At 43.1% G+C, this 24,905-nt stretch overlaps 1 pseudogene; it reads right to left on the bottom strand.

Annotated features, from left to right (window-relative positions):
* LOC136629218 (zinc finger protein 850-like) overlaps window positions 1-24,905 on the bottom strand; it is a 162,747-nt pseudogene that overhangs the window by 37,067 nt on the left and 100,775 nt on the right.

Raw genomic sequence — 24,905 nt, 5'->3', positions numbered from 1 at the left:
GTGCCCATAATTAGTCCCGTGCCCATAATTAACCCCCTCCGCCGTAAGATAAAGACCTTGACAAACATGATGATCATAGCCGACCCTACCTTTTGAGGACACCTTGACAGTAGCGACTGGCTAATCTGACCAGAATCTCTGGTTGGAGTTGATGAGGTACAATGCTAACAGGAGCAACAAGTCTAACTGTTGCGTGTGCAGTAGTGCCCGACTACACTCGGGGATGGTCCCCCTAAATTTCCCTGTAGATGCTGAAGAGTGGTTTATCAGTCTCTTCACGAACATTTCCAATTACACTGTCCGTGAGAAGTGGAAGAAGGAATACTCTATAACTACTTAAGTGTTTTGCACCGGAGAGAGTATTACTGACTACCCTGGAAACTACACCTGCCAGGCAAATAGGCAGGGTGGAGGGAGATTTTTGGGGAACTCACCAATGGGTATTGCTCCTCCTACGGTACGATAGGAGGGGAATGGATCCAGAATCAGGTTCAGTCCTTAGGAGACGTTTACTGGTTTTGTGGAGACATGAGGTAGAGGACCCGCCTGGAGGGTAATTGGACAGGGGAGTGTGCCTTAGTAAAGCCCTTATGCTCCTCCACATCCTGTCAGACAACATTGAGGATAATGAGGTTACCCCCAATAGTTACTCTATCTCGATCCAACTCAGTCTGTGTTTTGTGGTTATCCTGTTATGTTGGTCTATCCTTGTTTTCCGCATTGGTACGGCGGTTCCTTCCAGTCTTGTCACTAGGTAGTGTAGGGTCAGTGCAGGCGGCCTGGACGTGTTCACCATCCGGACTATCTCCAGGAGGGACATTGGTGTGGGTGAAGATTAGGGAGTCCCAGGCTGTGCGTACCTGTGCACGCTACTAGTATTGTAACATTATACTAGAGCAAGAAGAGAGACCCCTGGTGGTAGTTTACATTGACGTCATAGGATAGCCAAGGGGGGTACCTGACGAGTTTTAAAAAAATAGAGACCAAGTTAAAACTAGATTCGAGTCCATTTTCCTGATCATTATGGTAAATAAACGTTGACTGGATTAATTATGTTTATTATAATTAGCAGCGGTTTATAAATTACACTAGAGATGCCTTATAGGGACTAGTCGACCAATAGGACCTACCTCGACTATGACTTTTCAAAATAGAATGGCCTTAGATATGATTTTGGCTAAAAAGGGGGTGTCTGTAAGATGATAGGGGAGACTTGTTGTACCTACATCCCAGACGACACGTGACCCGCGGGTAAAGACGCAGTTGCCATTAAGAAGCTGACCGCACTAACTAAAAAGAGCTAACCTTTGGGACCAGCACTCGCCATGGATGAGCGGGTGGTAAAGGATCCTGGCACAGACGGGCGTCGCTGTCGTATGTGAACTGATGATTACATTTTCTGTTCTAGTCCGCTGTGTTATCCCGTGTCAGAGAGAAATGTGAAACTGATGCTGGAAAAGCCGCTCCCACAATGAGTTCGCTGGATGCATCCCCAGAAGGAGTGGACAACTCCTACACCCCCTTGAAGACCCTAAAACGAACCTTCAACGCGCTCCAGTTATAGGCTCATGCGCAGAGAACTGTGAAAATTAGATAGAGAGTTAGAGGATAGACATTTTAAGGGGGGATTGTGATAGACATGATGATTAGTTAGTATAAAATGTCTATCGATTTGTACTAAATTAGACGTATTATGTGTGTTTTGTGACTTCAGCCTAATGTGGAACTCTGCTGCATAAGGAAAGAGTTAAATCACAGTGTTGTTATTGCTTGTATTCAATACTGAGTGTTTCCCCAGTCCTTTCCCATCCTCCACACAGAAACTTCTCCATAATCCAGCTCACAACAAAGAGATACAAACATGTGCTCAAAACTGAAAGTACGTAAGACAAAGACTTGCTTATACATTGGACTTGAGAGAAGGTGGGCAGGAAGGGGGGGGGGGGATTCTATATGATCCAAAAAATGAGAATCCTATATGTTACTGATGTAATCTGTTGCACGCCCATTAAAGGGCGGTTATCATGTGTTATAATAAAAAGCCTGAGCCTTTATACATTGTAGAGACTCTCCCGGTTTTAGACCAGCATTTGTGTCTGATCTGGTCGATGATGTGTGCACTCTATACAATTCGGAAGCTACAAAATACCCCGAAACCTGCTGGAGAAAACCATAATCCAGCACAGAGATGCAGTTATATGTATCAGTGTGAAATATTCTATGTACACGGGTGATATAAAGGCGGGTTATCTGGATAGTATTTGTTTCTGGATTACAGATGTTTATCAGTAATTACATACATTTCTTATTCAGCACTTACTGCTCTAAATTGATTCCCTTTTCTTGTGTATGAGTTATCTGGATACTATTTGTTTCTGGATTACAAATGTTTATTGATAATTACATACATTTCTTATTCATCATTTAGTGATGCAAATAACTTCCCCTTTTGTGCACATGTCACTTTACCTTTTACATTTTTTGTATGGTTTGACAAAAACAAATTTTAAAAAATGGCTTCTCTCCTGTGTGTACTTTTTGATGTAGCAGTAAATATGATTACTAAGTAAAACATTTCCCCCATTCTGGACATACAAACTGCTTCTCTACTGTGTGAATTCTTTTATGATCAACAAGAAATGATTTCACTTTAAAACATTTCCCACATTCTGAACATAAAAATGGCTACTTTGTTGTGTGACATTTCTGATGCCGAACTAGCTTTGATTTCCCTGCATAACATTTCCCACATTCTGAACAAGCAAACGGTTTCTCTCCTGTGTGACTTCTCTGATGTATAATAAGATCTAATTCCCTTGAAAAACATTTCCCACATTCTGAACAAGCAAATGGCTTCTCTCCTGTGTGACTTCTCTGATGATCAACAAGGACTGATTTCAATGTAAAACATTTCCCACATTCTGAACAAGAAAACGGCTTCTCTCCTGTGTGACTTCTCTGATGTATAATGAGGTCTGATTTCACTGTAAAACATTTCCCACATTCTGAACAAAAAAATGGCTTCTCTCCTGTGTGAAGTCTCTGATGTTTAACAAGGACGGGTTTCTGTGCAAAACATTTCCCACATTCTGAACAAGAAAATGGTTTCTCTCCTGTGTGAATTCTATGATGTCTAAAAAGGTATGAACTAGTTGAAAAAGATTTCCCACATTCTGAACAAGAAAATGGCTTCTCTCCCGTGTGAGTTCTCCTATGATCAACAAGGACTGATTTCAATGCAAAAGATTTCTCACATTCTGAACAAGAAAACCGCTTCTCTCCTGTGTGACTTCTCTGATGCTGAACTAGCCTTGATTTCACTGCAAAACATTTTCCACATTCTGAACAAGAAAACGGCTTCTCTCCTGTGTGACGTCTCTGATGTTTAACAAGGTCTGATTTCACTATAAAACATTTCCCACATTCTGAACAAGAAAACGGCTTCTCTCCTGTGTGAATTCTCTGATGTTTACCAAGGTCTGATTTCTGTGCAAAACATTTCCCACATTCTGAACAAGCAAACGGTTTCTCTCCTGTGTGACTTCTCTGATGTTTAATAAGGTTTGATTGGCTTAAAAAACATTTCCCACATTCTGAACAAGAAAATGGTTTATCTTGTGTGTGAATTCTCTTATGTCTACTTACCTGTGATTGCCTTGAAAAACATTTCCCACATTCTAAACAAGAAAATGGCTTCTCTCCTGTGTGAATTCTCTGATGATCAACAAGGACTGATTTGAATGCAAAACATTTCCCACATTCTGAACAAGAAAACGGCCTCTCTCCTGTGTGAATTCTCTGATGCTGAACTAGCTTTGATTTCCCTGCAAAACATTTTCCACATTCGGAACAAGAAAACTGCTTCTTTCCAGTGTGATTTCTCTGATGTCTAACAAGATGTGATTCCTCTGTAAAACATTCCCCATATTCTGAACATGAATACGGCTTCTCCCCTGTGTCAGCTCTTTGATGTTCTCCCCTTCTGAGACATTTCTCCTGCCTATCAGTCTGTGATAAATCAGACGATAGGACCTGTATAGGAAGATTGAATGATGGATCTTTGCTGTGAAGGGCTGAGGAGATATCTGGGATAATGGCAGGTTCTTCATATGTATCTTGTGTGATACCACAATCCTCTGCTTTAGTATCTGCAGATATCAGACATCCCTCTGAGCTCCCGGTACCGTCATCTGCAGAGAGTAAAGCTGATTATTCTTTAATATTATAAACCTTATAAATGATACTGCTATTTTATAACATTTCTATACAAATAACAAGTCATGTAGCAAAATGTAATCATCATCTAATGGTGCTTTTACACAGGCTGACAGTAATCACTCAAAATAGGCATTACGGGTCCTGACAGAGCAAGTGAGTGAGAATCACTCTATAATCGAAGTTGCTTGGTTTGCAGCTCACTTAAATACCAAGAGATTGTCAGTGCAGAAAACATCAACAAAAACTACAGATGTGAATCAGGACTTACAAGTAACTAACAGGACTTTCATCAATAACATGGGTATCCTGGGGGATCTGTAAAAGGAGCATGAAACTAACTTGCAGCAGAGTCCTCCACAAGTCCCGGCTTCCGGTCCCTGATAGATCTCCGAGCCCAAGCTACAGAAATAGTATATTCCATACAGATGGAGTTCGGCCATTTCTGCACCAACATTAGTTTCTTTTTTTCCATAAAGAACTCATATAAAATCTCCCATGAAGCCGGATGTCAGTAACACACAGTGTACAGTCAATGTAGAACTGCTCATCTATAAGACAGCTTAGTACATACAATAATTCTATATGCTGTCACATCAGACTAGGACTAGGCCGGGGCGGGGAGGCGTGTGGCAACTGCACAATCTTACGGCCACCTAGTTTAGCGCTCTTAAAGCTATGGCGTCACCTGCTGCTACTAGTGCGGACAGTCTTATTCACGGTACTGCCATGTCCCGCTCTCTCTCACAGGCTGACAGAGTGACCTCCTTCCTCCCTCCCCGGCTCCGGCGTTCACTGCAGTCTGAGTGACGGCGCTGGGGAAAAGAAGCAAGGTCACACTGTGAACCTGTGGATGACGGAGGCAATGGAAGATGATGGGTGCTGTTGGGGGAGAGTGGAGTATGATGGGGGCTGGTTAGGTACATGAGGATTGGGGTTGTTTGGGGGATTATAAGGACTGTTTGCAGGATCTTGGAGAATGATGGGAGTTGTTTGGGGACATGGGAGGATGATGAAGCCACTTGGAGATGAACATGATATGGAAGGATATTTTTTGATATTTAAAACTTTATTCTGGGTCCCATATGACTCTAGTTATGCCACTGATTAGGGGAACAGAGGGAGATCATAATACTAATTGAGAGCAAAAAGTGTGGTCACATAATTAATTCAAACCTCAAAGGGAGTCACATTACTAACTGAGCCCACAGCAGGGGCACTATTCCATAAAGTGAGATCACAACGTGGGACATAGCTATGCAGTGGGACCACAGTGGGCATATTATTGGGGGGGCATTGAAAAGTTCACTAGTGGCGGCAGCAGCAGCTTGCTGGGGGGAGTGGGCTGAAGCAAGTTTTGGCTGCAAGAAATCTTAGTGGCAGTCTGGGCCTAGAGAGAAAAACATATTATATTATATTTATCCATGGGGAGGGAGGAGGCATTCTGGGTTTTGCTCTGGGGCCCCATGGGTTCCTTGTATGCCTCCTATGCAGGCTTTGAGCGGCGGAAATCCCGCAGGATTTCCGCCCACGTGCAGGCGGCCTATTACGGTGAGATTACACACTGCGGAAATGTATAATATACAGTACAATGTAAGGGAGTGGGATTCTAAGAAACCGCATTCACTCACAGCTGAGAGATAAGAATGTGACCGAGGAGAATCTGTGACTCCTCTCTGCTGTATTTAGTGGTTACTACTCACCTGGGCGGTTACCTGTAGGAATCCCCTCTTTACACCGCTGATCGCACCTCGCATTTGTTTCTGTAGTATTAATATCAGTCAGATCTTCATCCTGATACAAAAGCTGTGAGACAAATATAGTACAAGTCAGCAGACAGTTACAAAAATGACCTTACAGCAGTAGTCATCAGTCATGTCAAAGTGGATGCCCTGTCTAGGCTACAATTGCTCCCGAAAGGAATTCGGTCACCGGTTCATGAAGTTTGGCTTGGAGTTGAGCTCTGAGTCGGAGGGGGCCGTGCTGGCTTCTCCCTCCCACATCCTGCAGACTGATGGCTCCCTCCCCTTTTTTTTATAGGAAGATAGACATCAATCTGCATGTTGCAGGCGGGGAAAGCCAGCATGGCCCCCTCCGTGACCCAGAGCTCAGCTGCAATGGGGGGACTACAGTACCCAGAGAGGTTATTAAAATTGTGGTTATTTAGTTTTTAAAAAAAAATGCTGAGGAACTACTTAATTTGTAATGTCTTTCAGCCGCTGGATTGAAGCCCAGGTGTAGTAGCCGAGCTGGGCACTGGAGAGTAGTCAAGTAAGCCAGGAGTCATTATCGAGAAGTCACGGAATGCAGTACAATGGGTTGACATGGAAGTGTAGTCAAATGGAAGCCACAGGTCAGTAGCAGGACGTATCGGTATGCAGTACAATTGGGATGAGACAGAAGCCTAGTCAAATTGAAGCTAGAGCTTAACAGCAGGAGGTATCGGTACAATTGCAGATGAGCAGGAGGAAGAGTACCTTGATCAAGGTGGTAGAGCACAATAATGACGCACTGAAGGAATGGCAGGGCTAGGCTTATATAGGAAGTGCAATCAGGAACAGGAGCAGGAGGCAGGAACTAGGTAACTGGGAAATACAGAAAAAGGCTAGGTTTCAGCGAGGGAACTGTTCATGTCCTGGAAAACCTAGCGGAGAGAGCTGCTGACTGGAAAACAAGAGGTGGGTTCGAGCCCTGACAGTAGCCCCCCTCCTTGAGGATGGTCTCCGGACATCCCAGGTTACAGGGTATCTCCTGTTAAACTCCTGTGTGACTCTCGGAGCATGCACATTTTTCTCTGGCTGCCAGGAGCTCTCCTTTGGCCCATACCCTTGCCATGTCACAAGGTACTGTATTTTACCTCTCTGAAGTCTGGAGTCTAGAATCTTCTCTGCCATGAACTCGTCCTGGCCCTGAACTTTCACATGAGGAGGTGGTTGATGTCTTCCCACAAAAGTATTCTGATGATATAGCTTTAGTAGGGAAACGTGAAACACAGGATGAATCCTCAGGCTGCGGCTGACCCTTTCTGCAATTGGGAAAGGTCCCTAGTTTCTTTCCTGAAGTTTGGGAGAGGGCACTTGCACCTTAAGGTTCTTGGAGGCTAACCACACCTTTTCTCTAACCTGGAAGGTAGGAGCTGCTTGGCGATGAGGGTCAGACACCTTCTTAAAGCTATTCTGGGTTTCCTATTAGGTTTTTTTAGTTGCTTCTGCATTTCTGCTAACGCCGTCAGTCTATAGTTAACCGATGGGACTGGAGTGTTGATAGGGAGGCCAGGCATAAAGACAGGATGTGTACCATAGTTGGAATAAAATGAGCTCTGGGCAGTTGAACGGTGTTGAGCATTGTTGTAGCTGAACTCTGCTGTTGATAAATCCACCCAATCATCCTGTAGATGGAAGATAATGCACCAGAGATATTGCTCCAAAGTCTGATTTGTTTTTTTCGTCTGGCCGTTAATCTGTGGATGAAAAGCAAAGGAGAGTTTTACGGTAATATGCAGACCCTGCAGAATTGTCTTTAAAACCTTGAGGTGTACTGGACCCTTCTGTCACAGACCACATCATCTGGAATTCCATGTAGTCAGAAAATTTTCTGGATCATCAACTTCGTGGTCTGTTTGGCAGTGAGATTTTTTTCTATGGGGCTGTAGTGAGCCATCTTCGTAAGTTGGTCCACAACCACAAGGACAGTAGTCATCCGTTTTAAGGGGGGGCAGATCAACTATAAAGTCCATGGATATAGATCCCCATAGCCTGAATGGAACTGTAGAAAGCCCAGCAGGTGAGCACATGGCGTCTTGTTCCGAGCACATACCTTGCAAGAGAGATTACATACTTCTTCACATCCCTCCTGCAGTCAGGCCACCAAAAGAAACAAAGTAGAAGTTCTGAAGTCTTTGTGACCACCAGGTGACCGGCCAGCATGGAATCGTGGACTAATTTAAGGACTTCGAGTCGACCAGCCTCGGGAACATACAGTTGGTGTTCTCGCCACCAAAGCCCTTCTGTAAAGAAAAGCTTCCCATCCTTTGAAGCACAACTCAAGAATGGGTCTTTTTTGTATTCTCTCTAAATCTTTGTTAGGTCTTCAGAGTGTAAGATGCTCCCCAATTTCTTGGGGACACAATTGTGTCGCATTTGCTCTCTCTTCAGACTCTACACAAATCCTGCACAATATACCTGCCTTGCCATTTCGGGAACCAGGGTGGTAGAACAGAATGAAATTATACCTGGAGAAGAACAAGGGCCATCATGCTTGTCTCACAGACAACCTCTTGGCAGTGCAGAGGAACTCTAAATTTTTATGGTCAGTAAGAACCATCACTGGGTGATGGTCTCCTTCGAAGAGGTGTCTCCACTCGGTGAAAACCACTTTGATGGCCAGAAGCTCCTTGTTCCCAACATTGTAGTTTATCTCTGCGGGTGATAACATGTAGGTTAGAAATGCGCAAGGATGTAGTTACATCTTATCTCCCATTCACTATGACAAAATGGCTCCCACCGCAAAGTCGTGAGGAGTCCACCTCCATGACAAAAGACAGCTCTGGGTTTTGGGTGGATCAGTATTGGTACTGAAGTAAATACAGTCTTTAGTTTCTCGAAAGCATTTTGAGCCTCTGGGGACCAGGAAAACATGCATGCTTTCTTTGTGAGGGAGGTAATGTGAGAGATGACTTTTGAGAAGTCCTTGATAAATTTTAGGTAGAAATTTACGAAACCAATCAGGTGCTGTACTTCCTTCAAATTCTTTGGAATAGGCCAATCCCGGACGGCTTTCATCTTCCTGGGATCCATAGTTAAGCCCTCTGGGGAGATAATGTATCCCAGGAATTAAATTTGGGTCTGTCTGAACTCACATTTCTCTAACTTGATGTAGAGGTTATTCCAAGACCACCTGAACGTGTCCACAATGTTCCTCCAAATTGTCAGAGAATATGAGGATGTCGTTGAGATATGCCACTACAAATTGATCCAACAGGTCTTGAAACACACCGTTGATAAAGGGCTGGAAGGTAGCAGGAGCATTGCAACGACCAAACGGCATCACTAAGGACTCAAATTGTCCATATCTTATCCTGAAGGCAGTCTTCCATTTGTCTCTGGGCCGAATCCGCACCAGATTATATACTCCTCTGAGGTCCAGTTTCGTAAAGAGCTTGACTGCCCAAAGGCTCTCCAACAGTTCTGGGATTAATGAGAGAAGGTAGCGATTCTTAATGGTTATCTTGTTTAGTTACGGGTAGTCGATGTACGTATAAAAAGAGTTGAATCTTTTTACCAAAGAAAATGGGTGCTCCTGCCAGAGAGGAAGATGGCTGGATGAAGCCTTTTTCTAGATTCTCATCCAGATGTTCCTGATGGGCCCCTAACTCTGGTTCTGTGAGGTTGAAGATACGCTTAAATGAAATAGAAGAACCAAGGAGCAGCTCAATAGTACAGTCGTATGGACGGTGAGGTGGCAGCTAGTCAGCCTTCTTCTCGCTGCAAACATTCTTAAACATATGGTAGTGAACTGGTAATTTATCTAGGTCCTGTTGACTGTCCTCGAGGTCTTGCACTGGTTTAGGGGCAGATGGTGCCATCTGTCCCAAAACCAGCAGTTTTCCTTACAGTTTTCTGAAGGGAAGGCAATGGTCCTGGTTTCTCAGTTGAAAGAGGGATTAGGAGTAGAAAACTAGGGGATCCCGAGAATCACTGGAAACTTGGGGGATGAGATGAGCTGGAAGCTGATTGTCTCGTGGTGGTCAGGGTTCATGTGGAGTTCCAGCTCAATTATTTCCTGTGCGAATGGGCCTGAAGACAAGGGTGACCCACCCACGGTTTCTATATTGATCGGTATGGACTGGAGTCAGGTTGCAATGTCCTTGTCACGAGCGAATGTTAAGTAAATGAACTTCCCCACCCGCTCCTGAATCCAACACTGCTGAGCACTGAGTCTTCTAATCACCTGGAAGGACAAAATGGTGGAGTGGGGGAAGGGTTAACATATCATGCTGAATTACTGGTACAAAGGTGTTTTGGATAGCATCCCCTTGTTTCATGATGGCTGGATTGACCATTGACTTGGCATGGGGCAAAGCAAGAGTCCTTTGGGGCTTGCTTCGACAGTTTAGGCCATAAGGTCCCAAGCTCTCACAATAGATGCACAGATTTTTCAGCCCAGCGCCTTTCTTTTTCTGTGATAGAGAGAGGTCTGCGGATGACATCTACCTGAATAGGTTTGGGTGGCTTCAGTCCTTTGGTGGGGACTAAGTGTGGGTTGACTGACAGAGTTCTGGGTTCTGGTGTCCGCAAACCGCAATCTCTCCCTTCACTGCTCAAAAAGTATCTGGTCAATCTGAATGCATAACTGGATCAAGTCTTCCAGATTATCAGGAGTCTCCACTTTGGTAAGTTCATCTTTTACCCACTCAGATAAACCCCGGCGAAAATCATTCTGCTATGCAGCAGGATTCCATGTGGTGTCATTTTCCCAGCGATGGAATTCTGCCGTATATTCTGCAATAGAAGGTTTGCCCTTGTCGTGGGCCATGCAACCTCCCATCAGCCATGGCACAACGGTTTGGATCATCGAAGATTTGACCCATAGTGGGCATGAAAGTGTTGAGCCTGTTGAGGAGTTTGCTGACAGTCTCTATGTATAGCAAGGCCCAGTCAAGCTCCTCGTCAGTGAGGAGGTTAATAATAAAGAATACCTTTTTCCGGTAACTGGTAAACAGCATTGATTTAAGAAACCCTAATATTAGCGGCGGTCACCTGGCAGCAGCATGCAGACTTCTGGCGCAGAGTTGCACATCTTCAAGATCTGCCTCTGTAGCCCCTCAATCTCCCATTGTATACCAATACCCTTCTCTTGGTCGTGGGTTCGAGCCCTGATAAATTACTATTTATAAATATATCAGGAGACAATACAGAGATCTCTCCAATCATCTATTTATACCCAGGACTGTAACAAGGGGGTGCCCACTACATCTAGAGGTAAGAAGGTTTCTACACCAACATAGAAGGGCTTATTTTTTTACTGTAAGAGCAGTGATACTATGGAACTCTCTGCCGGAGGATGTGGTAATGGAGAACTCACTAAGAGTACTAGATGAACTTGGAGTCTAATAATATTACATATTATATCCCCGATTACTTCAGAAGTGTTGGTGATTTTAAAATTGTTCTGATTGCCAGAAAATTTTGCCCTAAAATGAGGAAAATTAGCTTATAACTGATTGAGGGTTTTTTTTGTCTTTCTCTGGATCAACATTTGGTGTCATAGACCCAACTGAATAAACAACTGTGTTTTTTTCAGCCAAAAATACTATTATTAGATGTATTTGGTATTGTTATACTCACTATTTTCTTGAAAGTCTCATGAAAGTTGAATGCTTTTGGGTCTGTAGAGGTGGACATGTTGGAGTTCAGCTTTTAGTATGTATCTTACTATATAAACAGGAGCCTCAGTGCTGCTGCCACCAGATCTTGCTGCAGGCCTTTTGCAGCCACTGAAGGGTTTTTGACCAACTGCCTCCCCCAGTATCTAGTGGCGACTCTTTCTGCCATGTCTAGATAGTGTAGCCAGTGTTCCTGCAACTTTGAGCTTGTGAACTACATTCAGCTATATCTCTAGGAACATTCAATACTTTTGTATCTTTCGCACCCCTTTCCTTGTTTGAACAAGGCAATGATTGTTTCTTTTACCTTTTTAGACCAGTCTCTTCACTTATCTGTATTTCTAACATGTAATCAAACATCACAGTCAGCAAAGCTCTTGCCAGTCCAGGTATCTGATCTATTTTATCTCAAGCACACCTGATCCAAATGTCTGGCATCTTGTGGAGAAGTCAGAGACCACTTGTTATTTTAGTTGTGTTGAGCAATTTACATTCCTCTTGTTTGATTGCAAAAAGCAAACAAAAAGCTTTCTAAATTTGGAAAATGTACCTAATCTGCAATGTGGGTTGAATCATTTTGATTGCAACTCTTACAATAACTAACTTAAAGGGGTTGTCCCGCAGAAGCAAGTGGGGTTCAGCACTTCTGTATGGCCATATTAATGCACTTTGTAATATACATCGTGCATTAAATATGAGCCATACAGAAGTTATATACTTACCCCCTCCGGTGCTGGCGTCCCCGTCTCCATGGCGACCAGAAAACTTCTCCTCTGGTCGCCGCAACAGTCGTGTTTGCGCAGAGAAGAATCCTCTTCTGGAGGGTCCGGGCTCACGAGCGGTGTCCTGGCTTCTCCCCCTTCTCAGCATCATCGCGTAGCTCCGCCCCGTCACGTGGTGCCGATCAGCCAATGAGGTGGCTGTAATAGGCAGTGGAGCTCAGACTGGAGAAGAACATCCACGGTGAACCATGGGAGAAGACCAGCGGTGCACCTTGGGAAATGGCGGTGGCCATCTTGGAAGAAGGTTTTTATAACTTCATGAAACAGCTTCATGGTGAGTAGAAACGCTCTAAAAACCGATTTACATGGGTAGTTTGTGATGCTTGCTTAACATGGGGGACTAGGGTGTGAAAAATTTTTCGTTTTGGCCGCGGGACAACCCCTTTAATGCTTCATTCAGTGCATGACAATATTCTGTTTGCTTTAGCACCAGTTGGTTGCAATGTGCAGTTAGTCTGTGATTTACACTGAAGAACTTTACATTTGTTCCACACTTAATCTCAATTGCAAATTGGATGTCCAAAAAGGTGGAAATGCAATAATATGATTCATGAAACCAGACACCACTACCTACCATAGCCATCAACATGAAAGAGACCGCAGAAAGGTTTAGTAGAAAGCTGCATTACCATCTATAGAGGATTTGAAGAAATCTCAGCTTCATCTACCTGATGGTTCTCTGGGACACTTGGCTTTTCTTCTGGACTGTTCTGGGAATATAGACTGCTGGGACATTCCTCTGGTGGGTTTCCTTCCATGAGTCCATCTGTAGGAAACACACAGTGACAGAATAGATTATCTGCATGTGATGAGCAGATGATGGGCTCTAGGTCACCTTCAGTGACGTCTCCCCTCCTTACACTGCTGATCAGCCATTATATGTCTTTTCTGCTTTGTCTTTAACCTTAACCTTAATATCAATCAGATTTTCACACAAGTTCCATCACTTTATGGTCAGATTCTGGTGAGACATCAGCGTCATCTACCTGCTGGTTCTCCGGGACATTTTCTATTTGACAGTCCTGAGAATATATATGGCTGGAACATCTCTCTGGTGGGTTTCCCCTACTGGATCCATCTATAGGAAATAACCAGAGACTGAATACATATTTGTGTCTAGCTGATATATCCGGCTTCACTCGAGTTAACTTGGCGTTTACCTGTTCGCACAGGTGATTTTATGCATTTGTGAAATTAAATGTGAGGAATAAAATATGTATACACATAGAGGAACATTAGATTCTCCTCAGACTGCATGTACTGGGGCCCTCCTGCAGAATCTGTCACCCCTCCCACTCTCCTCACTTTTTACCCTTAAAGGCAACACCCCTTTTTATTCAACTTTACCCCCAGATTGGTGATTGCAGGCCCTTCTTAGCCTTAAAGGCATGCTCCATCCCATGTTACATGGAGTAATAGTCAGCTCTCCTCTGCTGTATTTAATGGTTACAACTCACCTGTGTGGTTATCTGTAGGAATCTCCTCTTTACACCGCTGATCGCCCCCCACATTTGTCTCTGTAGTATTAATATCGGTCAGATCTTCATCCTGATACAAAATCTATGAGACAGATATTGTAACAGTCAGCAGACAGTTGTGTGAAATGTTTTACTTGACTAAAAAAAAGATCATTAATTATCACAATGACCAAAAATGACCTGACAGCAGTAGTTATCAGAGTCACATCAAAGTGGATGCACTTTTTAGGCTACAATTGCTCCTTAAAGGGATTCTGCCACGAAGTTCATGGACAGAATCATGAGTCATGGAGGTGAGCTGTCCTGGCTTTTCCCCACCTACATCATGCAGACTGATAGCCATTACTCTCTATGCTGACTTGCAGATGAGCTCTGTGACTTCGAGGTCATCTGCAAGTCAAATTTCATGAATCTGGTCCAGGTATCCTACTCCAGGCATTTGGCACTCACATTCTGATCGCCATGATGCTAGGAGTTCCCTTTCAATTTCTTCCTAGTTCGCTCTTAGTGGTGAGAAGATTTAGTAAGGAGTTCTTACGTAACCTCAACATATGTCTGTGTGAACTTATCTTGGTTTGTTATTGAGTTATCTGTTTATAGAATGTCCAAAAGGAAACCTCTTGTCCCAGTGGGTTATGTTCTAACTACTCTGACATTACTTGGAGGTTCCCACAGACATTTCTCTATCTTTATCTCTATCTGCCCAAAGCTGTGTTCCATGTGTCCTCAGGAGGCAGAATCTCCTACTGGAAAGTGAGATCTTTTATTTCTTTATGTGCTGCTATTTTAATGTTTTAGACATATGAGTGGGAGGTTGATTGAGACAAGCGGAACTCAATGATGCTGGTTATTGAGAGCAAATACTAACCAGTAGCTTTCTGGTGTCTTGACCATAGAGGGTCTTGGTTCTCAATTTTGATACATGATTGGGGTCCTTGAGGAAGCCCGAGTAATAAAATTTCTAATTGGCTACTGAGGCTATCCATGTGAAGGTGTATCTCTTTATGGAATGAACTAGGATTATCACCCTGAGTTATTCAGAGGTTCAAGGGAATTGTCTTAGGTTCTCACCCCAGGCAAAGTGAGAGTTTTGCCCAATGAGTCTTCCAGGGCCTCTTGCATATAAATAGTGTTAAAATTAAATTGGACACATACATAAGAGCTTGGAGGTATTTAAGCACTTTGTCAATCACTGATATGCCTCTTTATTTTCTGCAGCTGCATCCATTGCCTGATGTCCATTTCCATGTCCTTCTTGATGGTGTCCAGCAAACATGTCTTTTGTCTTCCATGCTTCCTTTTACTACTGACCATTCCAAGTAGCACTTCTTTTTCAGGCAAGTTCGCCGTGAATTCGTCCAAATCACATGTCCAAAGTAAGTCAGTCTCATGATCTTCTAGGGACAGCGTTAGTTTAATATGTCCAGGAGAGCTTTGTTGGTGACCCGAGCTGTCTAAAGGATCCATAGACATTTTCTCCAACACTGTAGCTAAAGTATGTTAATTTTTCTTTTGTCTACGTGTCACAGCCATATGTTGCAATCAGGAAGACCATGGCTGGGATTTACCTTAGTTTGATGGTGACTGAGATATCATTTCACTTCCATATTGTGTCCATACTCACCATGGTCGTACACCCCAATGCTAATCGATGCTTAAGCTCACCTGTCGAGCTACCTCTATGGTCAATAAGGGAACTAAGAAATACAAAACTATTTCCTGCTTTGATTTCCTTGTTGTTGACCTTTATATGGACTTCCTTGTTGGCAGTGGCCATGATATTTGTCTTGTTAATCTTCAGGTGAAGTCCCATCTGCTCACTTTCTTCTTTTAGCTTCAGGAGCAGCGTCTCAGCTACAAGGGTCATATTTTCAACCCAATACCCTGATCATTTAAGGCCAGCCAACTCATGATCACATCAGCATAGAGGTTGAAAAGAAAAGGAGAGAGGATGCATCCTTGTCCTGTGCCAATCTGTATTTCCATAGTTGGTTCTCACTGTGGCTTCTTGATTGCTGTAGAGGGACCTGATCAATGTCATCAGGTGTGCTGGTACTCCTACTTCCCTAAGTGCTTTCCAAAGCTTATTATGCTCAATGCAGTCAAAAGCCTTGGACTAAAACAAAGAAACAGAGGTAGAGCTTCCAAAGAGAAGCCACTAAAGACAAGAACAACTTCCTTGAATTAGCCTATAAGAAGGGTCACATCAGGGAATTATTTGCCATTGTGAAACAGGTGAAGAAGCCTTTCAACGCCCGCCAAGCAGCCATCAAGGACCATTAAATGAAATCAGTGACTAGCAGGATATTAAGAAGAGATGGAAAGAATATACAGAAGATCTGGTGCCAGCAGTGACCACCCAGGCATTACCTCATACTTCAGGAGCAAACAAAGCTAAGGGGCTAAGAAAAGAAGGAAAAATAAGATTAGTAAAGTTTTACTATTTAAAAAAAGAATTAAAAACCCCTCTGCCATATTTATAATAAAAGAATCTAAATAATGAAAGAAAATACATATTTGGTATCACTGCGTCCATAAAAATCTGATATATCTGTGAAATGCAGTATTTACCCCTCACAGTGAACGTCGTGCGAAAAAAAATAAAGAACTGCAGAAATGCACTTTTTGTTTTTTTCTGCAACTCTTCACTGTTAGGACTTTAAAACATAACCTTTAATAAAGCAATTAAAATTTAAAATAGTACTCACAAAGACTGACACACATAATACATAAAGAAAAATATTAATAACTCTGGAAGTATCTCAGAGGATTCTTGAAAATGTAGATGCCATATATCGTGCTTTCTAGGTATAGTGTGATGCCTTAACTGGTATCTATTCGAGGCAATGAATAACCGTTTTAGGGTGATAATACACCCCCACAACGGTAGTATCTACAGTCTTGGGAAACTGATGGTGCCCAAGACTGAGATTATTTGTGCTTTGTATTAGCACCAAGAAGGCTTAATCAATATCTGGTCCTTGGTCCGACGCGTTTCGCTCAACTTGAGCTCCTCAGGGACCTCTTGTGAATATTTAATATGCCTCTCAGGATCTTAACAGCAATTGCATAGTAACCAAATAGTGAGCATTCAGTTGGTCGCAGGTAAACATATATCTTGCAGATCAGATGTTATCTGCAATGAAGTATATAATACCTCTTAATATGGTAAAAAAAATTTTAAAGAATCTTTCCAAAAGAATTTTTTCTGAAAAGTTCAGATTAAGCCATGTATCAGAGTCTCGCGTTGTGCAAGAGACAGTGCTGCATGGACTTTACACACCCATGCCCTGCATCTACCTTGATAGCTTGCTGGCCCCTATATATTTACTAATTCCTATCTACCAGTGGTAATAATGTTACCTAATAGTTTTTAGGTCACACACTGTAGAATTTCTAACTACTATCTCTCTCCGCTAATTAGGTTCTATTAGTGCCTTATTCCTAATGCTTCTCTGATTACAAGATAGCAAGATACCAATCACTCACCATCAGGGTGGTTGGCTTGCTGTTGCTCTATCCTTTTTTATTTTACTGATCTACCTGCTACTGAGTGCGATACTTTTTGCTATCTTGTAATCAGAGAAGCATTAGGAATAAGGCACTAATAGAACCTAATTAGCGGAGAGAGATAGTAGTTAGAAATTCTACAGTGTGTGACCTAAAAACTATTAGGTAACATTATTACCACTGGTAGATAGGAATTAGTAAATATATAGGGGCCAGCAAGCTATCAAGGTAGATGCAGGGCATGGGTGTGTAAAGTCCATGCAGCACTGTCTCTTGCACAACGCGAGACTCTGATACATGGCTTACTCTGAACTTTTCAGAAAAAATTCTTTTGGAAAGATTCTTTAAAATTTTTTTTTACCATATTAAGAGGTATTATATACTTCATTGCAGATAACATCTGATCTGCAAGATATATGTTTACCTGCGACCAACTGAATGCTCACTATTTGGTTACTATGCAATTGCTGTTAAGATCCTGAGAGGCATATTAAATATTCACAAGAGGTCCCTGAGGAGCTCAAGTTGAGCGAAACGCGTCGGACCAAGGACCAGATATTGATTAAGCCTTCTTGGTGCTAATACAAAGCACAAATAATCTCAGTCTTGGGCACCATCAGTTTCCCAAGACTGTAGATACTACCGTTGTGGGGGTGTATTATCACCCTAAAACGGTTATTCATTGCCTCGAATAGATACCAGTTAAGGCATCGCACTATACCTAGAAAACACGATATATGGCATCTACATTTTCAAGAATCCTCTGAGATACTTCCAGAGTTATTAATATTTTTCTTTATGTATTATGTGTGTCAGTCTTTGTGAGTACTATTTTAAATTTTAATTGCTTTATTAAAGGTTATGTTTTAAAGTCCTAACAGTGAAGAGTTGCACATAACATTTTGGACTTTACTTGCCCCCAGTGACAAATTTTGTTTTTTTCTGCCTCCCAGTAAAAAAAATGCAATAAAAAGCGATCAAAAAGTCATATGTATTCCAAAATGGTACCAATGCAAACTACAGGACGTCCTGCAAAAAACGAGCCCATGAACAACTTAGTGGGCTAAAAAATCAAACAAGTTATTGCGCGCAGAAGATGGCGGCAGTAAATAATTGAAAAAAATTAAATGTCTGAAAAAAATGAAAATAGTACAGTAAAAAAAAAAAATCAATATAAGTTTGGTATTATAAAGTAATCGTGTCACTTTTGTTGCAGGTTGTGGTCTGTAGAAACGAACCGGAAGATGGTGGAATGTGTTTTTTTTTTCTGGTTACTCTGCTAAGAATGTTTTAAAAGTTTTTCAGTACATGACACTATGTAACACACTTTTTGTCCTTGGCAAGTGAGTGTTATGTCAGTGAGGATGTGGTGTTAGCTGGTCAAACACAGATTCATTTGGGAGAGGCTTAGGGATAGTCATTCCAATACAGATCAATGTGGGAGAGGCTCATGGTTGTCCATTTACAGCATTTCTGGGCTTCCTTGCTCTGTCAAGTCGGTGTCTGAATTTTTGACTGCCCGACAAATAGGAGAAAAATGCTTGTCCCATTCTTAGGGCTCCAGCACACTGGTGACCGTGATATTGCCTTGTGAAAAATCACAGCAAAATCGTTACCTTTTTCCCGCGATTTTTGAGCTTCAGAGATTTTTTTCTTGCAAAACATCCCTGCCACCTGAAATTTTCTCTCGTGTTTTTCATTGTGATTTTTTAATGCGAAAGTCAAGAGGACTTTCTAATGTTAAAAATTAGAGATGAGCGAACCTACTCGTTTCGAGTAATTATTTGATCGAGCACCGCGATTTTCGAGTACTTCCGTACTCGGGTGAAAAGATTCGGGGGGTGCCGGGGGGCGGGGGGAGGCGTGGTGGAGCGGGGGTAGCAGCGGGGAACAGGGGTGAGCCCTCTCTCTCTCCCTCTCCCCCCCCACTCCCCGCTGCAACCCTCCACTCACCCACGGCGCCCCCCGAATCTTTTCGCCCGAGTACGGAAGTACTCGAAAATCGCGGCGCTCGGGTGAAAAAGGGGCGTGGCCGAGTAGGTTCGCTCAGCTCTATTAAAAATGCATCGCGTAAGTTTGTGTTTTGCGGTATGATAAAATGGAGGCTCAATAGGGAAACACAGTAGATTAAAAAAAAAAAAAAGCGGTTAACAGACACGGGTGCTCTTAAACTGGTAGGAGGCAATGTTAAATTCAGTACTAAATGTAATAGAGGACCGCCGTAGTCAAACACTCCTAGATGCCACGACAGCACCTTTCAAAACTTTAACAAAGCTCAGCAATTTAAGGATATATGGCAAGAATTTAATCTGGAGGGATGAGAATACACACATTTCTCCCCTGCAAACGATTCCTGGTCCAGAATCGACTATGTTCTTGTATCTGCTAACCTGCTCTCTAGAGTTACTAAAACCGACATTGGGGATTTAGTGATCTCAGACCCCGCCCCAGTGATACTGTTATTACACGAATCATTGTTGGGGGGCTGGTGGTTAGAATTTATATCAGATAATGAGACGCACTCTGATAGTCCTCAATTATTATGGAACACAGCTAAAGCGGTCCTTAGGGAAGGCTGATCTCGTATGCAGTCTCACTGAAAAGGAACATCAAGGACAATATAGATCATTTTAGTGCACTCTTGCACGAGGCATATACTTTATTTTAATATGGGCCAAGTCCGCATAGCAAACGGCCGGGACAACAAAATGTTTGAACGATGGCACAGCAGGGGCATTGAGATGGTTCAACACCTCCTCCATTATGAAGAACCTAGATATAGATCATTCAAAGAGATGTGTGCCGTATATTATCTACCTGTGTCTCACTTTCTACCTTATGCACAAATACGGAACTTCCTACGTAATAGGCTAGCTGATGTCTCCAAAGAGGTGATACTCAACCCTATTGAGTTACTTATTAGAAGTTCTACACAGAGGCACTCGATTTCAGAGTTGTACTTGAGATTTAGGGAGGGTTGGGAAACACAGTACAAATCTTGGTTGTTCAAGCGATGGATACGGGAACTCGAGGATTCAGAAATACCTCAGGGGATAGTGGAAGGGTGGACCACTGTACGAAAAGCCATAACAAATGAGAGATGGTGGGAAATATACTATAAAATACTGCATGGCGCAATATATGGTTTTGATGTCCCTCCACACTCCAAGATTGTAGGCATGCCCCAGATGCTCTCAACCAAAGACTGACTTCTTAGATGGTATCTGGCATTGCCCCAAAATAAGATCATTTTGGTCAGAGACTCAACTACTGGTGCGCGAGATTGGGGGACTGACTATACTGTTAAAACCACAGGTTTGCATATTTCACTCTCTGACTGATCAGACAAAAAATTCTAATATGTTACACGCTATTCTTTTAGTAAGTAAAAGATGCTTGCCGATTAATTGGCTGCAAGCTAAGCCCCCGGTGATGTCAGATATACTGCAACGGTTAAGGCATCTTTTGCGAATGGAAAGATCGGAGACGGAGAAGAGTGCAGAATGTCAAGCTCCTAAATTCTTTTAAAAATGGCGGCCTTTATAGAGAAGTTTCCAGATGCAAACAAGATCATTGAATGTATGAGACCATTCAGTAACACAACTTGGTATTACACCCAGGCTGATATGAACCGTTTGCGAAAATACTGAGGTCCAACACATATGGAGATGGGGGTCTTCTTGCATTGCGACTTATATCCAACAGAGCTGTTGATCTAATGCTTTGTTCCTTTTTTAGATATTCGGCAGCCATCTATTGGTTCCTGGGCAGCCTGCATATTGCTGTCGGGGTTCTAGGATGGGATGGAGCAGGCTCTCTTTTTGTTGGATGGTGGTCAGAGGCCAGTATAGAGATATATGGGCTACTCCATGATGGGTGGTACCGGGGGATGAGTGGAAGGCAGCCTGTTGAAGTTGACGGCTGGCATATGGCTTTAGCTCCACATGTGGTTTAATGTTATGAGATCTATAGGAGTTCTTCTATGTTTGAAGTTTGGAATTTTACCATAATTAATAAAGCTGTGGCCGACCATCACACATCAAAGGAGAAGTTGTGTTATGTCTGTGTTTCGGAATGGAAGGAAGACTTATGAGTAAAATGTTTTGGTTGAGCTGTCTGCCATCTCTGGAGCAACTACTCAGGGGTGTTACTTCAGTAACTGCTAAGGCAGGTTAATTCTCCTGGTTGTAACCCTCATTATGCATCGCCTGTGATGTTATGGTTTTTGGAGGCGAGATACGGCTTAAGCAGATTTTATAGTTACATATCTACCTTGATGGGGTTAATCATTCCTCCTCCACCAAGTGGTGCTCTCTAGTGGTGGTGTAGCATTGACTTTCTGCCCCCCTCTTCTCGCTCTGACAATAGTACGACTTGACACCCCCTGCACAGTGGTCCTGCTCATTGTATTATTAGTTCCTCCTGCTACCTCCTCCCATTTCCAGTAGGTTCATCAGCTGACTGCCCTCTGCTATTATTTATGAGAGTTCTAATGTTCTAATTAGTTTGCCTTTTGGCTAGGTTACCCTGCTTCTATGTGTGTGTGTATAGAATCTTTAAAACCTCCATCTACCTCATGGTCCTGTAGCTTATTTAGGTGACTACAGATGGGATTGATAATACCTCCTAGCAGGCAGAGATGGTACTGACAATAGCTGCTCATGTCATGTTGTGCTGATGCATCACAGCATTCATAGCTCAGAAAAGTGAAAGTGAAAGCAGGGAAAATGTAAACATCAAAATGGTGCCTGATAAGCATCAGAAAGGAGTCTGCACTGTATGGAAGTGACCGCAATACACATAGAAGACATTCAGAGGATGACAGACAATCAGATGAGGGGTGCAGGGATGGAAAGATGTGTATTTGCCATAGTGGCACTTCAAAGTAAAGCTATAAACATTGTCTTTCTATTATATAACTGTCAGCCATGTTTTCAGCTTTAGAGATGTTCCCTGCATGTATTACAGGGTTCACAATTCAACTTCATTGTTTACCTTCAGCCTGATGAATTGTGAAACTATCACATTAAAATGATCAAGTTTTAGCAAAAGCGGACCTTCATCATTCTTTCCCAAAGCCTTCATGTAATGCACGCACGTCAAACTTAAGGTCCCTGAGCCGCATCCAGCCTGCTACTTCATTTTATGTGACCCAACGGCTGTGTGGCAACCTAACAGGCATTTCACTCACCCAGCCCACAGCATGGCGGCGGTAGCTGCTGCCGAGACCGTGGCCTCTGACCCCCCATAGTGTCTGCGTGTGCCATCCCATACGCAGCGCAGTCGCCAAGGGGAGAAGTCAGAGGTCACAGACTAAACAGCATTTGCTGGACCAGAGCTGCAGGCTAGGTGAGTGGAATGCCTGTAGAGATGTTGCCTGGCCAAAGGCCAATAGAGGGGGTCCCTATTACTGCTGGGGCCACTAATGAGGGACCCTGTTACTATTGGGGCCATTATGGGGGGCTGTAATACTACTGGGGTCACTATAACTACTAGGGCCAATATAGGGTATACTATTACTACCTGGGGTCACTATTACTATACAGTCTTATAATTACAATCGATCCTTTGAAGGCAACCATAAGACTGGTGTGGCCCGCGGAGAAAATGAGTTTGACACAACTGATCTGATATCTCTGGTCAGCGGTAATCCTGCCATCTCCACCGGCCTCATCACACAAGTAGAAGACATCTAATAAGACTGAAGACAAGAGCTTCACAGCCTTCTACAGATCAGAGGGACATCTCCATCTACCTGGTGGTCCTGTGGAAGAAGAGGACGGGGACATCTCTCTGGTGGGCTTCTCTTACTGGATGGAACTGCAGGAAACACAGACGGACACTGAAGTCATTCTCTACATACAGATAATAAAGTCTCCGTGTATTTAGTCCTGTCTATTACCTGTTGATGGGAGCGGCTGGCGGGTCTCCATCATGGCGTCCTTGTACAGATCCTTGTGTCCTTCTAAATACTCCCACTCCTCCATGGAGAAATAGACAGCGACACCCTGACACCTTATAGGAACCTGACAACACAATATACAGTCATCACCCAAAAGCCTTCAGTGCTGTTACTGTATAATGTCCCAGCATTCCCTGCAGCGTCACCTCTCCAGTCAGCAGCTCAATCATCTTGCTGGCGAGTTCTAGAATCTTCTGTACATTGATATCCTCATGTATCAGGGGGTGAGGTGGGGGTCCCATTATTGGGCTCTGGGGTCTTCCCCATCCATCACACACAGGAGCCCGACAGCCATCACTAGAGGTCTTCTTCACTACTGTGTAATCCTGTATGTGGGGAGACATTAATAAATATCACTGCAGACATTTCCAGAGTTCATCACATCTCCAGTGACATCATCTGTTATTACTATAGATAAGAATGTGATGTGACATCATCAGCATCTCTCCCCTCTTCAGTGACATCATCTGTTATTACCATAGATAAGAATGATGTGATGTGACATCATCAGAATCTCTTACCTCCCCAGTCAGCTGGAAAAGTATATCTAGGGTGAGATTTAACACACTCTCTGCCATCTTGTTTCTGTCCTTCTCCATCTTTGATAATTCAATCATTTAGAGACCTGAATGGAAATAATATGATCTAATGTAAAAACCACAAAAAAATTATACATTTTCTAGAGACAAAAAGGGGAAATATTTAAAAGTGTTTTCCCCATTGCTTAAAATTGCTTCACAGCCCCTGTGTCCTTCCTGGTTGTTGCTGACCGGGACATGTGACTGCTACAGCCAATCACTGGTTAGAAAAAGTCATTGGCCAGTGATTGGCTGCGGCAGTCACATGTTTTGATCAACAGCAACCAGGAAGTACCGGGTGGTTGTGAAGCAAGTCATGGGAAAACGTCTTTAAGGAGATATTAACCCTTTGCAATCCAATTTTGGATTCAGGGTTTCCTAGGGGGCTTTCTCTTTCTGCCATTATACAATGGTGCCGTTTGCTGGCTAGAGCCAGTACTGCGGTATGGAACATGCTGGAGCGCCCCCCCGACAACAGAGCTGCCAGTAATATACAGAAAGAATACTCTGCCGGACGTCTTCTGACATCGGAGCTGTACAGGCTTCAATCAGAATGCCTTCAGAGGTCAGACAGTGGATTGGAAAGGGTTAAAGGGAACCTGTTAGGAGGTTTACGAAGAGTGAACTACAGGCCACAGAAAACCCCGTCAGGGTTCTCCTCACCGGGATCAGTTGGACTGATAGCCGACCCAGGCAGGGAGAAGTCGGCAGCGACCGCCCCACTGACTCTTCTCCAAGTTCAGAGCCGCTTTTTGCAGTGTTTTAGAGCACAATATAGATGTCTACAATGTACATGCGTGTTGGGATGTATGTGTGACAATATACATGTCTACAATGTACATGCGTGTTGGGATGTATGTGTGACAATATACATGTCTACAATGTACATACGTGTTGGGATGTATGTGTGACAATATACATGTCTGCAATGTACATGCGTGTTGGGATGTATGTGTGACATCGGGCAGCAGAATCCTCCTGACAGGTTCTGACCTC

The sequence above is a fragment of the Eleutherodactylus coqui genome, chromosome 5 (genome assembly GCF_035609145.1).
Source record: "Eleutherodactylus coqui strain aEleCoq1 chromosome 5, aEleCoq1.hap1, whole genome shotgun sequence".
NCBI classification, from domain to species: Eukaryota; Metazoa; Chordata; class Amphibia; order Anura; family Eleutherodactylidae; genus Eleutherodactylus; species Eleutherodactylus coqui.
This window is presented reverse-complemented; position numbering and strand designations above follow the sequence as displayed.